Source organism: Cygnus olor, chromosome 12 (assembly GCF_009769625.2).
Source record: "Cygnus olor isolate bCygOlo1 chromosome 12, bCygOlo1.pri.v2, whole genome shotgun sequence".
In the NCBI taxonomy this organism is placed as follows: Eukaryota; Metazoa; Chordata; class Aves; order Anseriformes; family Anatidae; genus Cygnus; species Cygnus olor.
In genome coordinates, this window is record NC_049180.1 from 328,622 (window position 1) to 352,352 (window position 23,731).

At 38.3% G+C, this 23,731-nt stretch overlaps 1 long non-coding RNA gene across 20 annotated transcripts in view; it reads right to left on the minus strand.

Annotated features, from left to right (window-relative positions):
* Window positions 1-23,731, minus strand: part of LOC121076989 — a 110,962-nt gene that overhangs the window by 84,000 nt on the left and 3,231 nt on the right. For 16 of the 20 annotated variants that reach the window (XR_005823846.1, XR_005823850.1, XR_005823843.1 and 13 more), the window contains exons 2-3: window positions 14,716-14,887; window positions 9,072-9,182 (exon numbers count right to left, since the gene is read on the minus strand). This is a non-coding gene — a long non-coding RNA (uncharacterized LOC121076989). Of the gene's footprint in view, window positions 1-9,071; window positions 9,183-14,715; window positions 14,888-17,217; window positions 17,304-23,731 lie in introns of those variants that run through there. The other 4 variants (XR_005823838.1, XR_005823841.1, XR_005823851.1 and 1 more) reach the window with 2 other exon arrangements.

Below are 23,731 nucleotides of genomic sequence, written 5' to 3' on the forward strand. Positions count from 1 at the left end.
GTCCTATGCTCCAAATTGGAAATGGAATAGTCATAACACTGCATTTTCTTCCTTTGTCTCAGTACCAAGGGAATATTAGAAGATCTCAAGCATTATAATTTTTGGCACTGTAAGCTTTTCTTGATATTTTCATATTCAGTCTGATGCATCTCAGGATTATGACACAATAAAAGGGACAAGGACTAACCCAACAAGCAAGGCTGTCTTCAGTCCACAACAAAGGACCTAAATTGCCTTTTTGGAAAAAAATGGAACCTAGTCAAAACAAATAGAAAAAAATTATTGGCAAGTGATTTTCTTGTGAGCATTTAAAGTACAGGATGAGCAGTTGTGCAACCATTATTTTGCAATTGCAGAAGTAAGTTTAAGTTGATATTTGTATTTGACTAAAATAAAACTATATGTAAAACAAACATTTAAAGGATAAATACAAGCATTGCTCTACATTGCAACACATTAAAGAGATATTACCTCAATAAATAACATTTACTAAAGTTAGAAGATAATTGATGTTCAAACTAAACCCCAAGCAAACAAAACTAGAAGTAAAAGCGTCTGTGTTAGAACTGCTTTCCTGCACGATGTACAGGAAAAATTTATGCCTGTTCTACTGAGCTGTTAGTGTTGAGATCTCAAGAAACAGTTTTGGATAAATTCAAATAAATTTACTTCCTCTTTCACTAACCAAGCCCAAGCAGTAAAAAAAAAAAGGCACTGAATTACTTGAGGTAAGTATTTGAGACTAACTAACATTTAAAGCTCTATACTGTTAGAACTATTGTATGCAATACACTGCAATTCAATGGGTATTGCTATATTCACTAAAAATAAATATTTAATTTTAAATCAAATTACGGAACAATACAATACTGCTATCCCATTATTTTGGTGAAGAATGAAATAGCACAATTCTGTTCCAATATTCTATCTGTTGATGCTTTTATTCTTATCACTTTAACCAGTCAAGCTCACTACCATTTCTCCCTTCCCACCACACATTGCTAAGTCAGTCAGTAAACCTCGCTGCCACCCCATGCATGTCCACACTGAAGAAGTGAAGAAATGGGGTGTTGTTTATCCAGGCAGGAGAAATATAAGGAGACAGCTTTTAGATACCTAGAAGGTTGTGACAAAGAGCAGAAATCCTTCTCCACGTTCACGGAACACAAAACAAGCAGAAGTAGGTATGAACAGTGGTAAAGTAGATTTAGATTAAATAAATGAAAAAATCTCTCAAATAGTAAAGATAATTAAGCACCTGAATATATTTCCATAAAGGTATCAATCATCTCCATAGCCAGAGAAACCTTTCGTGGTCTTTTCCAGCCCTATATCCAACAATAAATCCTTGACATCCTTTTCAGCCTGTTACCTCCTTACATAGTTTCACAGACAGTTCTTCACCATTATCTTGGTATGATAACAAAGTCTGATTTTGGTATGATAACCAAGTTTGATTTTCATTTAACAAATGGTGTAGGGTTACTAATTTTTTTTAATATAAGAAATTGCTTTTCTAAAAGACACCAGTGATCAATAAAGTCTGATAGCATGTCTGCAAGAGCTGCCAGCATTAGTTTTGGGGAAAGAAATTTTGCCACAGGGACTTGAAGAATCCGTTTCCTTGGGTCTTCCCAGGCTTCAGCCACTACACTAAATAGAATCTGCATACATCCAAAAACTGTTTAAAAACTTCATAATCATAACTTCAGATTTCCTTGCTGAAGTTTTGAATCCTACCATATTCTTCATCTGCATAAACTAATCTTCAGTGCTAATTTTAAATTAGGTGGGAAAAAGATTTCAGTTACTAGTTTTGATTTTGAGTTTGGAATTGTATCAAGTGCTATTCTACTTCTGGTTATAAAAAATGAATAGAAGTGATTTTTTTTTTGCATGAACAATCTTTCCAAAAAGCTACAATTGTTTTGGCAGATTACACACACTATTCATCTATGTGGAATACTCTCCCATTAAGTGGGACAAATAGAGATTCTACTGTAAATTCCTTCAGAGGAATTGCAGAGTAAGCATTCATGTCATAGCCACAATGGGAGATAAGTATCTGATCTGAAATTTCAGCACTGTGGTGGTTAAAACAGTGAGAGAAAAACAACATTGTTTTGCACTTAGAAACCTGTTTCTAATCAGCTGAGCTACTCCTATGGGGTCAAATAAAAATGATTAGCTTATTAAAAGCATAGCTTTGCTATTTAATAAGCAAAAATGATTGAAAATTCTGTTCCAGATCCTGATAATTTTAGTGTTTCTAGTTAAGCCTGCAAAATTGCATTCATTATTAGTGTCTAGATTCATTAACAATTCAATTTATAGATATTAATGCTTATAATGCATGCTTCGCTTGCCAAAACTTGAAGAGAAATTGTTTCAATTAGCTTTCATGGATCATGAATCCTACCGGCTGGGTATTTTTAGACAAAAGATACAAACACATCCCCAAGCAATGCTAATGCACAGCTGGGATTCATATGTAAGGTCAGCTAACAGTTTAAAAGGAAAAACAGTAAATGAGTTTTACACAGAAGAGGAACAGAACCAATCAAATATTTGCAAGTCACACTACTCTAATAAAAGTCAGGATTCTCTGCTTTTTCTGCTGTATTTTTAGAAAGTCAGTCCAGGAATATACAAGCTAGTGACTAGGTTAAAGAATTTTTTCAGCATGTGACTAAGACATACTAGATATACGTACAGGCTCGAGGCAAATTGTTCCATTCTCATTTTCATGCAAACTATACAATTAAAATCAGTAAAGATGCAGACATAACCAAGAATATTTTACTCAACTCTTTTCTTCTTTCCATAGTCACTTACAGTCAAGCAGAGGAAACTAAAAATCTAAACATTTTTGCACTACGCATGCAAAATAAAGGAGCCACAAGATGAGTACTCTCTGAATAAAATGTTTAGCACTTGAGCTGACTAGGTTGGTGGTTCAGGAATATTATGACCAGCACTATGACCATGTGAACAGAAGGCCTGGAAACAGGAAAACCTTCCAGTTATGCCACACCAGGAAGAGTTGAGCTCTGCCAAACACTCAGATCTTGCTCAATTCATTGAAGCACTGTACATGAACCAAAGAAAGTATGCAGCCTCAGGATAGAGATTAGCAATTTTATCTGAGCACTTAAAGAAAAAGCACCCAGAATTGCTTACGTCCAAATGCTGGACTTCATTAATATAAAAAGTTACTATAAAAAATTGCCTTTTACTATTGCCAGTAAACCGTTAACCTTCCTTCTCTTCTAACACTACTAAACACCAACTGGAAATGGCTGAGATTTTAAATGCAGCTACTACATAGAAGGTATCACGAGGTACATCAGATGTCTCTGAAGTCATGGCAAATCCTTGAAGACAAACAGCAGATCTGTTGTTCCTTCTTCCTGAATACACAGTTACATGGCATGAGGACTTCAGTCAAGTAAAAGCCCGCAGTCCATTAACTGCTATACAGCACCATAACTTTTGATTTTGGAAAGTCTGCTTCTGAAATTAGGCTATCTTCCAATCCTTACAGATATTAAGCCCTCTGTGATTATTTATAGAGCTTAACATGCAAATACAATGAAAAGATGCTGGCTTGGCTTTTATTTTCCATTTTGGTGGTTCATATCCATTTCTGTGGGCAATGTCTCCCAAAATGCTGTAGGGATTTCCATTTCACCCTTTTAGTAATGGAAAAAGAAGGAAAAAAAGGCCATTGAAACAAACAATGTAGCTAAGGAACAATCTGCTTTTGACTCAGTCTTCCTTTGACTCATGCCCATGTTATTTGTCTCCGAAACAGGTTTATGAAAGATGTATTCAGGATCAGGAAAGATTCAAAGAAAATTAGTATTTCTGCAAACAGATAACTTTGGTTTGTGTCTCTCCTCTCTGTGAAAGAGGTAAATTAAATTCCAGGAATATTGAAAATAATCAGTATTTTATCCAAGCAGCTTGTAAACCATTCCTCCATAAAGCTGGTCTTCATTTCAAAAGTGTTTAGACTATACAGATCAAATCAAGTTATTTCTTTTGAGATGGCTTATTTTGTTTAGGGAGCAGTACTCTGTAGAATACCACCCTAATGGTTGACCACAAAGGAGTCTCAATCATTTTCCTGCTAGGCTTGAGCAAGTCTAATCCACGTTCATTTGTAGAGCAGCATGTCAGGCCCACAATAAATTTTTCCCCAGTGAAGTGAGAGCATCTGCTTCACTGGAATTTCTCTGCAGGGACAAGCGATTACAAAAAACATCGAGAAGACCAGCAACACAGAAGTTAGCTGGAGCCCAGTCTACATATCAGGACTGTTAGCAGCTTGCCCACAGCTCAAGATAGCTTCAGGGCCAGCTGTCTTACAAATATGTCTTCACAATTAGAAAAATTAGTGTAGTTAGGACTTGAGTAAAGGTAACCTTATTATAAACTCCAGAGAAGGCAAAAGCAAATAATCTGTCTTCTGCAGTTGAGCTTCACCATAAGTTTGCCATTGCATTAATAGATTATGGATCACACTTCACTCCTAGTTTGAACCATACCACTACTCAAGCCTTGCAAGGTACAAAAAGCTGCCATAATGAAAATCAGGATCTTCTCACAGATTCAAAAACAAAGGTTGGATGTGGTACTTTGGGGCATGGTTTAGTAGGTGATATTGGTGGTAGGGGGATGATTGGATCAGATGTTCTTGGAGGTCTCTTCCAACCTTAACAGTTTTATGATTATAAAATATAATCTAAACCACTATGTTTAATGATCTGATGTCTGTCCTCATCAACATCAAGGAAAAAAGGAATAAGCCCACAAACCTTAACTTGTACTACCCATGTTCCCAAATTCATTACTTTACAACTATAGCTTGAACGGTCTGTAAAAAAGAGTCAACTAATTTAATAAGCAAACTGCCTCAAAAATACATCAGAAATGAAATGATAGTGCTAGCCTTACTGCCAACAGCTGTGGTCAGCAATGAAATCATTAGCAATACCACATTACTATTCAAGACCATAATTCATTTGGTTTAGAAAGTCCACAGAGGCCTGACTTGCTTTGCCATGAAAAACTGAGAGCAGATTCCAATTACAAGAAGATCCTGTTCTTTACCTCCCCCACTTCCTACACACATGCTTTCAAACATCTTTTACCAACCTCTAAACAGTCTGATTATTTGACTATGTGCCCAATCTATCACCCAAAGGCCTCTCTCCCATGTTCATCCGTAGGCTGGCAAACCTTTTTAAGTATTTTCAGATTGATGAAGAGGATGGTACAACTAAATAGATGTGCAGGCTACACTGATTGTAAATAATTAGGTTGTGTTCATCTGTGACACACGCTTTGCTAAACTTAGCACATCCTGCAGGGTATTTGGATCATCTGATACTGTCCTTTTATAGGAAAAGTCAGCATGCCTAGTAGCCAGCAAGACATGAACCACTGTTGGAAAGCAGAAGCTTGCAAGGAGAAAGTACCCAGATCCGAACTGGCACAAATCAAAGGGCAAAGTACAGCAAAAAAAGAAATTAATAACCTGAAGTCAGTTAGCTTGTTTTCAGAAAGCATCTGCATCTTTAGGTGCAGATGCATCTTTAAACATACATATATATATAGCTGGCCTTTAGACCTTCATTGTTTGCATGTATCACATGAGCCAATGACAGTGTCATGTAGGAACACCTAGTCAAAACAGAATGTCAGGAGTTACCTAATTACAGAACAGCTGAGGTCTCTCACCTGTTCTTCTGTAGCACTCAAACCTGATAACTGCTATGTAGTTGTCCACTGTTGCCCTCTTTGAATCACACTACAGCATCAAGTTTTCAGAAATCCTCAGGTTACATGTACACATGTAAACAAGTATATAAAAATAACAAGGTATTATGGTGTTTCAGTGTTGGTAGATTATCAACCTCTGATCTTTGGATGATTACTAAAAGGAGGTAGAAAAGTCAAAGGAAAGCAAGAGTATTAGCAGACTTAACTTGAATAATCAGGGTTTTGCAAATGTGTTCTGTTCTAAAAATTGAATGCACAATGAGAATAAGAAAGGGCTGAGACTGTTCATTATTACAGAGATTTTTACTTTTAGTACTGTACACTTTGTAAGGACAACAGTACTCCCCAGATTTTGTCGTTTTCTTAAATGCAGTAGACGGTCACTTCTAAATTTTGATTTTAATCAAAATGCATGTTTTCTTATTCTTTGTTAATGTAAGAACATTTTAATTGTATTCTTAAAGATTACTACTTAGATGAAAGAACATGGTACACCTGTAACATGCAGATAGGAAAAATACACGATGGCATGTAGCTCCTTTCTCCAGAGAAGGTTCATGCAGGAAAAGAGCAATAAAGAACAAGCTGCTTTTCAGAGTCAGACACTGAATCTATCCATGATGGATAGTTTTCTAAAAGCAGACATTTACATTTTCAGGTGCTCCTTTAAATAAGAACTATTTTTTCTTGTATGCTTAAGATCTAAAAAATATGAATTAAAAAATATTAATTAGCAAAGTGAAAAGAGCAGAGCTCTGGAAAGGTGTCAAGGATCAAGAAAATGTGGAACACAATTTGGACAAATAGAGGAGAGTTTGATGGAATAGAATCATGGAATCTGAAGATAATTAACACAAAAACATTCATAAAAATACATTTCCTTCAGTCATTTCAAAGAACATCTCCAAACCACAGTTTTATTTAAATGTGGTAAAACCACAAAATATTTACCATTAGTTTAGTTAGTTGGAAGATCCTGCTTGAAGTTACATATTTTGTTTTTAATTTTTAATTTGTTTTTATTTCTTTCATTTTCTCAGGGAACGTTTTTGTTATTTATTTTGTTGTCATTGTTCTTAATTACATCCCTGATACATAGGACATTTCCTACCAAAGGAAACACAGTGGGAGACTTAGTTTCCTAACAAAGGAAGCAAACTTGCAAGTTCTCCAACACACTTCCCTTACCTTCTGTATCCCCTTATAGTAGATTATTAAGGGATCTAAATACCTAAAATAATCCTAGATAGTAAGATTTTCATTGCAGGGCTAAATCTCATTACTTTTCCACCTTTACAAAAAATTCTTATCTGTATTTCCTATCCCTACTTGCAAGCACACCAGCATGAGCAGGTACAGTCTGAAACCTAGCATCTTATGACACTGATGTCTCATTTAGAGTTTTGTGTAACATCACTCTGCAGCTGACCTGGAAACTAAGTGGATAAGCACACAGAAAGGAAAAGGACTCTGTACTGTTAGATGATGATTAGATTCAGCATTTTAACTTGTGCATGTTTTTAGGTTTTGCATGTCCACTGAGAACACTGAAAAAAATGCACAGACAAGGAAGGCAGTTTTGTGTGTGTGTTGTTTTGTATTTTAAAATGAACTCATTCCCTGAGCAAGCCTAGATAATAAGATCATTAAAGACAAAGGTGTGTGCAAATGCTCCCAAATAAGCAAAAGAAGTGTATGGAGGATTCCCTGAAGTCCTATGTGAACAAAACCAGGGTGTGTCACATTGAACTCGTAATTGGGCCATGTTCTGACTTCGCCTCAGTTTCCAGATGTTCTTCTCAGATGGCCTCAAGATGTTAGTAAATCTACAGCTCTTTTCAATTGTCTAGCCCTGAAGTGAGTAACTGAACTGGGGTCTACATATGAAAGCAACTATACAATTCCGTTTGTCTTATTTTGAGCAGATGGAAAACCAGCACACATGCCATAGCTGTTAAGTACCCAGAAGCAGAATAAAAACTAACAAAAATAAATTAGGAACTTATGTTACAAGCAGCTTGTCCTGCTCCCTTAGAAATCCTTGCATAAGCTTCTTCCAGTCTATCAGCGTTATCCGAGGCTTGTCTAGTTCTCATGCAATCTCACACTGTCACCAAGTAAACATTTCCCTTTCACCAGCCAGCTCACAAAAACGATGAGACAAAGCTGAAAGCTATTGGCATGTAAAACACACTAATGTATTCAACAATAAAAAAGGAGCAATATTGCATGAAAGGGGAGTCAAACCAAATGACTAAGTGCCCCAAACTACTCTGTCTAATGAGTAAAGTCATTGAGGGACAACTCCATCTACTCCAAGTGCTATGGATGCAACAAAACTATCGATCAATCTATAGAAGACCTGTGAAGTTACACATGCATGCACTTTGATTTATCTTCCTCCATCATTGGGGAGTGATCAGCAAGAGCTAGCACATGAAAACAAAACACAAGTCATCCCCACTGAATAGAGGATACAGAACTAGCTTGCAAGCTGTAGCCTGAAAATCTTCCAGCATCTGCAAAACACCAACAAACTAAAGTGCTGTGACACTTGAAAGGAGTGATCAGAGCTGGAAGGTGTTTCTGTGATGCCTACCTCACACAGAAAGGGTGCTAATTTGTGTTCTCAAAAACCACACTTTGTAGTATCAAACTTCAGACTGACTTCTGCAGCTTGACATGAGACATTTCACAAGCAATGAGTCCCTTATATCTCAGGACACAAGTTTCTGCTTGGGGTGTCCACAGATTTATCATCTCCAAAAGAATACAGGTATCCAAAATTTTTCACTGCTATCTGTACTCATCTCCAACACAAAATAGCTTAACAGTTAAGAATGAAATAGAAATTTATAGAGAGTCAGAAGGGTCAGACTTCCAGTTAGAGCTAGAAACAAGATTAAAAGTAATTAAGAATTGCATATAATATGCTTAAAACAAAAAGATTACCTTCAGTTTACAGCTTGTAGCTACCAAAGCACAGTAGGAATTCCTGAGGTAAACTGAGTCCAGAGATTCACCCCATCTTCCACATGACCATTTCAGACCACAAGTGTTTAAAGCTCACTGGGACAGTGACATGCCTTGCCCTCTCCAATCCAGACATCTTATCTTCTTTCAGCAAATTTTCTCATCCACCACATTTTAAATTTAGTTTTTCTTAATCCAGTAAGAATGGAGCTTTTATGATATACCTCTTCTTATATCACAATTAGTATTTATATTAGCCAAAAAATCAGAAAAACAACTGTGACATTCATGACACAGATGCAAGTATTTACCTTCAGTATTCAGAAGATTCCTTAGTATTGACTTTCTCCTCCCAGCTCACTTTCTAAGGGAAGACAGTCTCCTGTACTGCAGCTTTAATCATCTCTTCCTTCCACGGACACCTAGGACAGTTTAAAAATACTTCTTTGACTTGAAGTATTACACAGCAATTTAATATTTTTCCTATTTTGTTTTCTTATGGAAAGCAGGTGTAAATTTTAGACATACCAATAACAGAACATCGGTAATGAGAAACTTATGCAACTTTTCCATTACCAACACCACCTTTGTCAATTTTAGGTGCTCCTGACATCAGAACATCATGTTTTATCACATTCATGATCCTATCTTGCAGTTGCTAGATCACACCACCTTTGTTCACTGCAGAGAAAACAAATGGCCCAATTCCAAACATTCTCCAGTTCTGTAGCAATAGCTATTTAAAATAGTAGTAAAGTCTTACATTCCCTTCCTCATCTTTATCTCATTGTGGTTGTTCTGCAGAGAAGATAAACCGTGCATTTTTACATTTAGTCACACATACAAGCTCAGTCGGAAAAGTCCTGTATTAAAATTACATTTGTGACCCTGAAATGTCTGAACACAGGGTGGGGGTTGAGGGTTGGGGCAAAACCTCAAATATGCAATTTTCACCTGAACAATGCACAGCAACACACTTCAACATGTCAATAAGTTTACAAAATCTAACAGAAGTTGAGAAACATTCCAAGGTTCCCTGTACTACCCCAATTAATTTTCTTTGGTCATTTACACAACATTGCTGTGCAAGACTTCTGTCTCATTCAGCTCCCAGTGCTAAGACAAAAGATTTTCTAATGCATAAAGCATTGGGCTAGAAACCTCAAAAAAACATGCTTTATCCCGGCTCTGTCACAATCCCTTGTAAAAAATTAGTTGAAACCATAACGTATATAAAGGAATTAAATTAAAACTGTACCAGAACCTCAATATTGAGCTAATACGTTATCCATTGTTCGAAGAAAAACAAAAATAGTTTTACATTTCAACTCAGGATACAAAGAAGAAAGCTTAAAAACAACAAAGAAAACCCTACTTTTTGAAAATCAAAGTAAATTTTGATCATTAAATTGTTTATACAGAAATGATTCATAACAGTCGATTTTTCTTTCAAAAACGGAGCATGGGCAGTGATGATTTCTGCAAGTTTTTCTCTTTCTGCCTTAAGTTCCTCCTGTCACACCAAACACTTATGTGATTAAATAAAATGAAGTTATTTTTGGTAAAGAGCATTTTCCACCAAAAACTGTTTCCTTTATTTGAACATCTTTTGTCCTTTCTAACCTCAGTGATTGGTCTTAAAGCCTTCAAACTTTTGCCTCTGATCCTATGGCTACACATCTCCCTCCCACCCTTTTAAAACCCCACCACCTATTTAACACTATTAAGTACAGCTGACTTCACTTTTGCATCTTATTTTTTGCAGGAGTAGACAGGAGGACAGTGGTTACAGTAAGAAGGTTTACATGCTGAGAGGATGATGGAAAACAAACATGGATTAGACACAGAGGCTATTACATAGAAGGACATAAGCTGGACTAGTAGAAGGAAATGTTAGTCAGCACAAAGGTAACTAACACCCCTCGTTTTTACTATCAGCAAAGTACTTTGCCCATTTCTTCCCTAAATGCTTTGTGCTTTTCCATTGCATTGCCCTTTATGCAAAAACTTCCTCAGACTGATCTTTAGACTATGTCACTTTCCCTTTTCAAGGATCTTCAAGGCTTATTGCTACAATGATGATGACAGGAATCAGCTGAAGGGCAACTAGCAGAAATTATTTGGCACACTTTCACAACAGAACAACAGCAAATGCACACAAAAATTAGCAAATACATTAATTCAAGATGTCAGATACCTGGCAAAGCAATCAGGCTCAGTTTATGGAAAAGGCAATGGGACAACAAGTGCCCCATGTCACACCAGAGTCTCAGTGCTAAGACTTAGTCTCCTAAACCAAACTACTGTGCTCCACCCAAGAGATCATCTTTTGGTACACAAAATGAGGTACAAACCCATGCAACACTACATGCTTGGGGCAGAGTGGCTCGAAAACTGCTACGCAGAAAAAAGGGATCTGGGTGTGTTGGTCGATGCTCACCTGAACACGAGCCAGCAGTGTGCCCAGGTGGCCAAGAAGGCCAACAGCATCCGGGCTTGTATCAGGAATAGTGCAGCCAGCAGGAGCAGGGAGGTGATCATCCCCCTGTACTCCGCTCTGGTGAGGCCACACCTCAAGTGCTGGGTTCAGCTGTGGGCCCCTCAGTACAAGAAGGACATCAAATCCCTGGAACGTGTCCAGAGAAGGGCTACAAAGCTGCTGAAGGGTCTGGAACACAAGCCCTATGAGGAGCTGCTGAGTGCACTAGGGTTGTTTGGTCTGGGGAAGAGGGGGCTCAGGGGAGACCTCATGGCTCTCTGCAACTACCTGAAAAGAAGTTGCAGGGAACTGGGGGTCGGCCTCTCCGCACAGATAACTAGAAATAGGACAAGAGGGAATGGCCTCAAGTTGCACCAGGGAAGGTTTAAGTTGGAAATCAGGTGAAATTTCTTCTCAGAAAGAGTAGTCAGGCATTGGAATGGGTTGCCGAGGGAGGTGGAGTCACCGTCCCTGGGGGTGCTTAAGGAAAGGTTGGATATGGTGCTTAGGGACATGGTTTAGTGGGTGACATTGGTGATGGGGGGGTGGTTGGACTAGATGATCGTGGAGGTCTTTTCCAACCCTAATGATTCTCTGATTCTAATATGACAAGCTGCATCAGCTTCACCACAAAGATGAGCTGCACATGGTCCAACTATTTCTCTCCTCATGCCACCAGAAGACAACAAATTGCCTTTCTCTGGTTATTTAGAAAGGCTCAACTGCCCCTCTCCCACCCCACAGACAAAAATAAAAAAAAGTATTCTCAACAGTTGTTAACAGCATGAGATGTCTGAAGAGAAAACTTCATACCTCCTTGGGATTCCAGACCAAGAAACAAAGCATAGGTGTTGAAAATAAGTGGGAAAAGGAGGAAGAGGAGGATTCTGAAGGTCAAGAGAATCAGATAAACTGTCATGAGAAGGAAAAGTTATGAGTATCTCATGAGCACCATAACTTCATGTCTGATCCTCTGGTTTTTCCTCCCCTCAAGGGACAGCTCCTGTGGTAAGCTTGGCAGGCCCCTTCCATCACAGAGATCTTTTGTGCATTTTGGAAAAGATCAGAGTGGGATAATCCAAATATCTCTACAAAAATGCTCCAAGTATCCCAAACAGGAAAGGGTCAACTTTAGAATTCCTAAGCACCTGAATATTAAGCCTGTTTTCAATACTTTATTTTATTCTAAACTAAGGAAAAATTTCACTCGATAGATTCCTATCTCAGAAAATCATTGATTCTGACATGATCAGAAATCCAGTTTTTACCTTGTCTCAAAGGCTGTAAACTTGCAGATTGCAGTAAAAAAAATAAAAACCGTGTGTGTACAAATTACTGCTTAGTTTAAAAAACAAACAAACCAAAACCACCCACTTCCCCCCCCAAAAAAAAAAAAGGCACAACAACCCTCTGTCTGCCTTTCTACTCTCACAAACCCACACCCATGCTCAAGAGGCAGGCTCCTTGGTGGTATTTGAACTTAGTAAAAGGAAGCCACTTCCTCATTAAGACATACCCAACTATGGTAATAATATGGAGAGCCAAAAGTAGTAACAGATTTATTATTACCACAGTGTGGAAATAATTTTTTCTGTTACTCAATCCAGTTAATTATCCATGCAAAGTAAAGTTATTCCTGGCAGCCACAGAGACAAAACTGACTTCAATAATGCTGGGGATAGAATGTTTGTTATGCAGGAGAAGAAACTAAATAGTTCAGTAAATTAGCCCAAACAAGATACACAGTGGGAATGGTCCCTAGTGATTCAAAATACCAAACTCAATGCTTTTAGGCTTATCATACTTTTTATTTAATAGCAACATATCTGATCTGGGGCTGCATCATATCCCAAAGACAGTACAAAGATGCCATTTTTTTCAGAGAGTGCCCTGAGGGTAACAGGAAGGATTACTGAAAGCTTCAAGCCATTCAGCTCCCACAAGTATCCCTGCGTTCTGGACTTTCACTTAAGCAACAAAGCACAACCAGCAAGAAATTTGTGGTGGTTGCTGAATATTTGGACTGGTATTACAAAGCACAGCACTAAATGCTTCGATAGCCCAACATTTTCCTGGAAAAGCAGAGTCTGATTTTAGTGAGGTGAGGACCACGCTCAGATTGCGGCGTCTTCTTGATGCTACCAGCCTCAGCACAGCTCAACCCAAAATGCCACATACCCACAGTTCCCCCCTGTCCCTAGGACAAGGCTCTCTTCTTGTCCTAGCAGATGTCCCCAGAGTCAGGTTTTGCCTCAGAAAAAAAAAATGTACCTATGACAAATGGAGGAAGGAGAAATCCCACCAAACGCCCCAAACCTACAAAAAGAGCACACAAAGTAATGGCTGAAAGCACAAAAACCAAGTGTTTGTTTTGACTGTCCACAGGCACTGTGATTCTGTAAACAATGAACAACAGGAACACAAATGAACACTATGGGAAAAGAAACCCCTCACATTTTTTCACTGTAGTGAAGTACAGACCACCAAGAACAGTTTTACTCAAATACCCAACATCAGTTCCCACACAAGAGCTGTTATTGTTGGCTTCAACACCCAAGTCCAACAAGAACAGTAAGAACATGCATTCTGCTAGTGTTTGAATAACCCTTGCCAACAAATTGATCCCACAGCAGCAAGGCTGTAGGAGATAGTTGCAAAAGATTAAGTGAGAGGTGGGACAGGGGGGAGGCACACACAGCACTCCTCTTTTAGCATAACTCTTCAGTGGGAGCTCTTTTTATTTACTTATTTTAAATGGTTTGTTTCTTTTTCTCTCTCAAAGAAAAAAAGGAAAGGGCATTGGTGAGCATCTGTAATTTACATCCAAGGGAGACAACTGCCAGAGAAATACAGATTCCACAGATGTTAACCCATAGGACAGCCCAAATTAAGCAAATCTCTAAATAAGGTCTGGGAGGCACTTTCTGAAGAAAAGCAGCATTTTTCCAAAGTAGGCAATTACAGCTGTCAGCTTAACCCCAGTCCAGCAGACAATCTTCTATATTTACCTGGTTACCCTACAATAAATCCATCCCTTCCATAGGTAAAAAGGATAAACAGATAATTGAGACAGGGAAAAAATCTCTGGTGCCTTCTGTGTTTCACTTCAGTTCTCTTCTCTGTCAGAGATAATGTTTTAAAATATCAAAATGTGCTCAACTAAAACCAGAAAACCAAGCTCCTCACCAGCCCACAAAACTAATTCCTTGCAGCAGTCGAGCATACAAGGCTCCCAATGCATCCATCAGCTGACAGTCTGGGCTGCAGCTGAGCTGACAGAGCCACACTGCTCCAAGGGCTTGAGCTTGTAGTTCTGCACAGCATCGTATTGTGTCACCGCTATCTCAGAACCGGCTTCGGCATGTCCTGCACAATGGGTTATAATCTACACCTCTGAATCAGTTTCATCGTCACTTTTCAAACTGCCAAGGAAACAAATCTGCAGAAAACAAATGGAATTGTAATTTCACTCTTACATGAACATTTCTTCTCTAGGAAATAGATATGGCTTCCTTCTCCAGAAACTGGTCATAGCATCAAAGACAGTATTGACTTTTGGTCATTCTTTTTGGGTATCTTCATTCTTTTCTACCCCTCAAGCACATTCACCTGTTTGGTACATTAGCTCATGTGGCCCATGCATATACCCTGTGACACAAATGCAAAGAAAACAGAACAGAGTGAATGATTAAAAATACACTAAGTTTATAATTTTGTTTTAAATTGGTATGCCCTAGTATAGCCTATTCCCTGAAGAGGTTTCACCCTTTCAACCTTTTGAATCCTTTACAGACTCTTAATATTAAATGGGACTCTGTATCTTTAATTGTTGAAGTGATTTTCCATCTCACACAAGTAAACCTTTTCCACAGTACAGTCTCTAAGTTATAAATAAAACACCCAACTATTTTCTTTTTCCCACAGACGAGAACATTAAAACATTGACATTTTAATCTGTTCTATACAAGAGTGAGTTGTGTCAGCATACTGCTTCCAGCTACAACAACAGAAAAACCCAAGTTTAATTAAAGACAGAGTAGAGAAGCTGCATTGTGGTGTCTGAACCACAAAGCTGCATTGCACAGTTTCTTGCGCACTCAAGATCTTTGGGATCAGTTTCCTCTTGGATAGCTGCTTGGCAGACAAGAGATGATTGAAAAGAAAGGGAAAGGAAGACAAGAAACATCTTTCTGCAGAGAGGGAATCAGAAAGGTGAGACCATATCCTGAGATTCATAAGCATTACAAATTTTATCCAGAAAATAGTGAAAGCATGGCACAGACACCCTTATCACAAAAACACACCAAAAGTCAATCACATTCACATCAGCCTTGCCATTTCAATGCTAGGACTCCTGCTGATCTGTACTTTAATGCTGAACTGATACACATCTCTGCTGAAAAGTTCCACTGAGGTTCTCTTTTTAAGAACGGAACTACAAAATTCTGGGTTTCTACTCCCAGATAAGCAACAGAACACACAAGAGACCCTGTCTGCAAGGCAGCACCCAACACTTCCAGTGGGCATCCTCCAACAATTCACCAGCCCAGCTGCCTCGGGTACAGGTGCCTTGTCCTGTGATGGAGGATGAATCCTGTGGAGAACAAAGTAGTTCCCTTGCCATCTCCTGCCCACAGGCTAAAAGACTAGAGGCTTGCAGATGTCAGGCTATGTCCACCAGCACTTCCTCACTCCTCTACCAGCTGCTGCACGGCCTGCAACACTTCTGACACCCTCCTGCCTCAGGCTGCCACTGCCCATGCTCATTGCTGTAAAGGCAATGTGTAAGGAGAGGGTGAGGCAAGCGGGGCTGTCCAGCACGAAGGAGAAGAGGATAGGTATCAAGCTATTTCCGTCTTTGACTAACTACCTAGAGGGCAGTTAGAGAAGAGTGAGCCAGACTCTTCCTTCAAGCTGCTCAGAGAAAGGACTAGAAGAAACAGAAAAAAGCTATTGTCCAGGAAATATGAGGTATATACAAAGAAAAGTTTTACCATATTGAGCATGGTCAGAGCAGAACAAGTTGCAGAGGTAGGCTGTGCAGCCTTCAGCTGTGGAGATACTGAAGAGCCACAAGGACACCCCGAGATGCCTGACGTAACCTCAGCAGCCCTGCTCTGAGCAGGAAGCTGCACCAGGCGTCCTCTGAAGGACCTTTCCACCAAAAGGATTTTATGATCATATAACAAGTCTGCCTCTCATGTACCTGCCACTACGAGGAAAATGGAAGCAGGTAGTCAATGAGCAAGTAATCTCCAATAACAAATGATGCATGACACTAAGGATTGAGAAAATACGCCTTTAAGACTCACATGCCATCTGCATTTAGACTGCACATGCTAGTATTTCCCAGTTATTGCAGCATCAGAATTCTTCACGAGCACTTAGAATGACTTTTATCACAGACCATGGCCTTAAGCAGCCCTAGGGCACTTATATTTCCAAGTCAAGAGTCTAACTTCAGTATTAAAGTTTTAAAGTTTTAACACAAGTATAAAAATAATTCAGACTTCTTAAATTCTGTTAGCTACACAATGCTTGAAACCTTTGGAAATTAAAAACAAAACAGTATCTGAGAGCTGTATCTGATACCTTTTTCTGACCTACACTTGGCATCTTTCAATAGCCATCAGTTGGATGAGAATTTCTCCTTCCAAACTGCAAACACATTCAGACTACAGTTTTTCCTTGCTCAGTAGGGAAGGCACAAACATTGAGCCATTTAATATGGTTTCATTATGTTACCTAAAAAGAGGTGTTATTTCATATTTAATAAATGCATATGTTAAAAACACTACAAACAGGAATATCAAGAGCAAGATGGATCATTTCCTGCACCACTCTAGAAGTGGGACTCATCCTTTCTAGTGACTTGTGTTAGCATTTCACATCCAAATTCCCTTTCCAAGTACCTAGACTTCTCTTAGTAAGATGCCCATTTACTTTTTACCATGTCAGTTTGAAATATTGCCACTCACTGGAGAAGATTCAGTCTCTAGGAATATTCTCAAGTGTTTGATCACATGCTCTTAAAACTTCAGTTCCAAAGCAGGACAAGTTTAGGCTGGTTGGTGTCCCTAAAGTAGGGGACAAAGTGAACAATAGCAGTGTGAATAGCAACAAAATGGAAAGTGGATATGAAACTGAAAAACAAGCAAAACCAGGAGAAAAAGCATAGGAACACTGTTCTTTACTACAAGGATCAGTATCTAATAGTGTTTGCAAAACTCCATGACAGTCTATTTTCAATTAAATGAAGCTATATTCTGAAAATAAACCTAGAGTGTTACACATACAACTAAAACTGTACTACAAGCCACAAGGCAAGTTATTATTTGTCTTCCCAACTTCAGAAGAGAAGTTTTTCAGCTGGCAGGCTGAATAAATAAAAATATAAATAAAGATGTACAAGGGGGAGGAAACTATCAATTCACCTCAAAATTTTATGGGTTGGTAAGCAAAATTGTTTCCAGCACTATCTTTCACACAGAATAGGAAATATATGTATATCAATGAAAATATGGTCAGTTCCTCAACAACAAAACCACCACCACAACAAAACAACAGCCACCCAACCCCAGAACAAAAAACCACTGGAACCCAGCTCTCATTAAGACACCTAGAGAACAGCCATATTTTCAAACTTGGCATGCTGGAGGCAAGTTGATTGCCAAGCTTCTTTGAAACTCTGGCCCAGTTTTGTTCCCAGGCCTTTGAAGATACAGCCCCATGGACTGCAGTCCTGTCTGACAGTAATGCCTTTTCTGTTTATGTACATACCAACAACCAAAAATGCACCTGTAGGCAATCCTATGTGATGCAAAAAGGAACATTAAATCTCGTCTTGCAAGGGATCTATGTTGAGAGCATGGAAGTTTGCTTATACACATGCTTTCCATAAACGAGCTTGTTTCACTGTATTTCCATTTTCAAGCATGTCTATAATTTGTGTCAACTTTTCAATTTTTACTGCGGAAAACCACCCTGATCCAAAACTGAGATTTTTGAATGTTAGATTGTGAAGGAATCTCCAAAAATGCTTTCCCCATCTTCTCAAGAGAAAGAAAATCCTGAGAAAGTCAGTGATTCCAAGTAGAGACTTCAGAAGTCTCCTTTCAGACAATCAAAAGCCGGATTTTCCAACCCTGCAGATGTAGTTCATTAGATCCGCCATGGACCGTGAAAGCCACTTGCCAATAGTGTCGAAAGACTATTACTCATTTCAATCTCTGTGAAGAGGACAGCTCTCTGACAAAGCATTAGTGAAAAATACAGAGTTTGGGGCTCTGACTGGAACAGCTAAGCACACAGACAGAAGTTCAATACTGAACATGAAGCTGAATTTCAAAGGCAGATTGATGTCCCAGCTTTTCACTTTTAGAGATCGGAGGTTCCATCTAGATTAAAGACAGGAAAATAGAGGGGAAAATGTTTTGAAAAAAATAAGATTGCCTTGGGAACGATAATCATACCATACAACCTGGCAGAAACATATTCCTGAACAGCAAGTTTTCTGCACCCCTTTGGGTCTTGCTAATATCTGCAACTGACAGAAGAAGGACAAATAAAAAATAAAAAGAACAGTCAAATCATCTAAATTTCTCACAATCCAGTAGTGAAATTAATCAAAACTATTAAGAAATTTATCTGAAATATATACAAAATGAAGGCAAAAACAACAAGGGAGCCTGGAAAACACTAGTTTTGTCACTTTCATGAATTGCTGCATAAATAAATCAGCAGAGCAAGATCTCAAACATAATACATACCTGGATCAGCTTGGCCCACTTAAGCATTTGGCTAGCAGATACTACAGTTGTGGGTGCAGTATCAGAATGCAAACACATCTTTCCCTTCTAATACTTTTTCTGTGCTGAGTGAGCTTTCCATCTCTCTTTTAATGCTTACAGTAGCATTCCAGACATTTTCATAACAGACTCCTCAGTTCCAGGCAGTATTATGCTGTGGTCAGACATCACATAGCAAGTTGTACATCTCGCTCAGAAGATAAGTATGCCTGATGTCCAGGTCATTACTACCATAGACCATACCTATAAATATTCCAACTGCCATCCCTGAGTACATAAACTTTAGTATCCTGTATGCAATAGTGGCTAGGAAGAATTGTCAGAAATCCAGCATTTGAACTAGAGATAAGAGGACAATCTCTCCATTAATGTCTGTTAATCAAACACTGCACCCAAAGCCTCTAGATATTAGTATAAAATCTAAAGCAACAAGAAGAGCTTAACCGAAAGCATTCTCTACTCATCCCTGTGAATCAATAATCTTCATACAGTTCACTTGTATTCAATTTTGAAAACTATGTTTTCACAGATTACCAGAGAGAACTCAAATAATTTTCATTCCTAACATACACCTTACTTTAGAGAAGAAAGTTTACAGAAAGTTGTAATAAATCATGATGCATACATAGCAAACAGCAAAATCTAATCAAATTACATAAGAAAATATTTTCTTAGGATTCCAGAAAAGTGGCAGATTATATTTTACAGGGGACATGTATTGCAACATAAGCAGTATTGTGCTCATAATAAAGTTGACTTCTCCACAGTGTTTTTCTCTAATTTAAATATGTTCTCTGAAAAGGACTGACAGTATGGCCAAAGAGCCAGTATTTTCACAGCTTAGATAAGCATCAGTTTCCTCTCTGCATGGGAAAGTATTTTAGGAAAAACCTTTGAAGAGTCTGATGTCACAAAAGCTACCTTAAATGACCTTGTATACACTTTATTAAAAAGCCAAACTCCATAGTACAGAGATGAGTAGCAAACAATGATTGCTGTTATTGTACGACTGCATATCAAAGAGAATCCTTTCCAAGAGGGTGCCAGAAAAAAAGGCATTCAATAGTGAATTTTATGAGAAGGATTAAAAAACAGGTAGTTCAACAGATTCCTGAAATCCCAGTAGTGGTCAATAAATCGACTTCTGCTTCACATTATATGGAGAGGCTGTACTTAGCAAATCACTCTGTAAGCTGCCTCAATAACAGCACTCCTGCTATCAAGTTTACTTGCAATGATTCCAACAAAGAAATTAATTTCTTAGATGACAAGAAAAGGTTATCTAGAATGGGGAAGACACAGGAGACAAAAATTTCCACTAATAAAACAAATATCAGACTCTGAACTGAATTTGAAGTGTTTTTTTTTTTCCACTGAAAGATTTGAAATCCCCACAGCCCAAACACTAGAGCTACAAAGAAAACATCCCACAAACTGCAGTTCTAAAAATACAAGGAAAGCATAACGAACTAGCTCTTTTTTCACTATGTGATTCACTAAGGCATCCCCTGCATACTATTCCTCAGGCAAGGCCCATAACAAGAAAATATACCTATACTGCAATCAAAGCTCTAGACTTAAAAGCAAGCCTCACTTAGAGCTACTGCTTGATTTACTCCTTCTCAATAAATTTAGTACAACATAAGGAAAGCTCTACAGTAAGAACTTTCCAGATTTTAGCGTATGCCCTTATCACAAGTTGTAGCACAAAGTTGTTTCTCAATACTATAGCAAATAAGAAAACACACACCATCCTAGTCCCATCTTACTGGTTTTATTGAGCTGCTTATTCCCAAGAAACATTCAACAGGTATCCATCACCCATCTTATTTTCCATTTGAGTTACCACATTTATTTTTCATAAATCTTTCCACAAAGGGACACCATTTTACACTGTGACACCCTTTATTCCTCTTACTATATCACTCAACCTTCAGTTATTGTTCTCCTCAGGCTTGTCTTAAGAACATAAGAAAATAATTTTGATCCATGAGCAAAATTACTTGTGTTTTATATGCATCTCCAAAGGAAGTCAACTATAAACATAAGAAAACATCGGTGTTTGACACAGATTTTATAAGTCATACTAAAAAGTGGACTACCTTCCTGCATTGCCCAGAGATCTACTCCCATGAGTTCTCAAAGCAATTCAATCACTCTGACATTTAAGAACTATATGATCTAGATATTGGTATCAAACAATTAGCCTCTATGCTAGATGGATTGATTACACTTTATTTGCATGATCAATTTGTGTAGATTTAGATTTAGCCATAAAGATTAACATCAAAATATTAATCTAACATAAACCAAAGCAATGTAGTCCATTCAAAATAACTCATGGAAATTTAGGCCCTCAGCTTCTATCCTACCTTTGACTAGCCACAGATGCCAAAAACAGTGACAAGGCCTTCAAGGTCAAAACGGAAAACTTAATGCTGTCTATTTGTCCTGTTAAACTGGGGAAATCTAGGAAGCCTCATACTGATAAGGATTAATGCAACTTAAGTCCCACAGGAAGTTACATGACTCTGCTAGGTCATTTACAAATTGAGTAGCTTGAACTAGGTCAAATGGGAAAGAGTTAAGATCTGGGTTTCAATTTCCATGATTAGACAAAAAGAACTTGTCTGAAGAGCTGTTTGGATCATTAATACTCATTTTTCACATGCCTTGGAAAATACAATAAATTTGAGAGGTCAGGGAGAAACAGTTACTTTTTTTAAAGGAGATCTGGTGATTTGAGTAACTATAATCTGGTCTGTCTGACACTGTTTTCAGAGTAACAGAATGACCAAGGCAGGACTCTAGATAAGAAAGAACTGGAGGGAGTAATTCATGTCATAATAGTAATGACATGAATTTTCAGAAGAAACATTCTTGGACTAGCTTGATTTTTTAATTATAAGTTTACTGCTAATTAATAGCACAGATATAACATTTTTGTAGGGCAGTTGACTTGATGAAAAATGACATTTGATTACGAAACTCAAAATCAACATGACACATCAAGTGGGTTAGAGACTGATAGCCCTCAAAATGTAATTGCAGATGAGGCTAAACACTAAATAAGTGTTTCCAGCTTGTATCAATTAAATATGAAAACAAAAGAGGATGGGTTCTTTTATCCCACCTTCAAGAGCTTGACCCTATATTATTCAGCAGTTTTGTCAATGCACGAAGGAAAAGTATAAGACAATTGCCAAACAAATTTACAGATTATGGAGTAATAAAAACAAGGATCAGCAATTGAAAGCCATTTAGTTTGCCTGGTAAAGAAGAGTCAAGCAAAGATCATAGTTTTTAATATAGCTAAATGTAAGAAAACATGTCTAAGCTAAACTTATGGGCCGGTAGTCTATCCTGAAAGCAGGTATTCTAAAAGGTCATTGTAGAAAAACATTCAAAGGGAGCTTCAGTGAGATACTGTGGGTAAACAGGACTATGGTGATAATTTTACTTTCAAATATCCTCCAAAGCTAAAATTACACAAGTGAGGCTTAGTCAGAAAACAGCACACAACAGCTGGCAGCAGGTAGGGCCCCTTGCTGCACAGAAGACAAGAAAGGACCTGGGAGGCTGGCATAGGGAATAATCAAGAACACGAGTCCAGCAGGCTCTCTGCCCTCACTCCCTCTTCATCTTAATAAAAAGATGTGAGGTTCCAATTTCTCACATATTTCTCCATAGTGCAAGGATGCAAATGAAAACCTAGGGAGGTTAAAAACAACAAAAACTACACCACAGGTGATACATAGTTGAAGAATATCCTGTTTTGTGCAGGCTGGTGAGACAGACCTAAAAATCAAAGGAAAAGAATATAGAATGACTGCGCGAAAGTCATGAACACATAGCTTCTCCTAACAAAGGCAGTCCTGAGAGTCCTTAGAAATAAGCAAGGAATCATCTAACAGGCTACTGGCAAGAGCGTATGCAATATCTTTCCCTTTTTAAATCCAAAGACAGCAAATAAGCTGGAATTGTTAGTGGGAAACTGTATGCTGCAGGATACAATAACCAGCAAAGTCAAGGCTCTGTATACTTTCATACACTTCAAGTTACTGTTTGCACCTCAGAGTAAGCTCCCGGAGTTACCGAGCAGCTGCCACATGCAGTTCACTGCCTCACATCACCCTTCACTCTTGCTGGTGTTGCACTTGTTCCCTCTCCATTAAAACAAGACTCAGAGAGGGGAATACTACTTCGACATTACTTAACATCAGCTTTAGCAAGTCACAGCTGAACCTCAGCATAAGCTTGCGCATTTAAAAAGCGAACAGCCCCCTCCATCCCCATTCCAAAAGCTACCAAATGTTTCATTGATACAGAAGTAAGGGTTTGGGCTTCTCCCACCCAACCAGAATGTTACCTTGATCAAAATTCAAGCACCTGGAGGACAACTGGGAAGCAGTTACGATGGCATGCATCTTGACTCTCGTCATACACATATTCAATCTCTTCTGCTTCTTCCCTTTGTACATTGCCTTTGCAGATAATGAACAGTATTAACATTGCCTTTTCCTGAAATAAATATTAAAAAGCTGTACTTAAGCAGAGCTACTTACATATGATGCAACTAAACATTTTGCCTTCTTCAAAGGAATAAAATTCCACCACAAAGTTGTACAGCTTTTTTGATCCAATGTACAGAAATACCATTTAATGCTATGCTGTTCCTCACCTG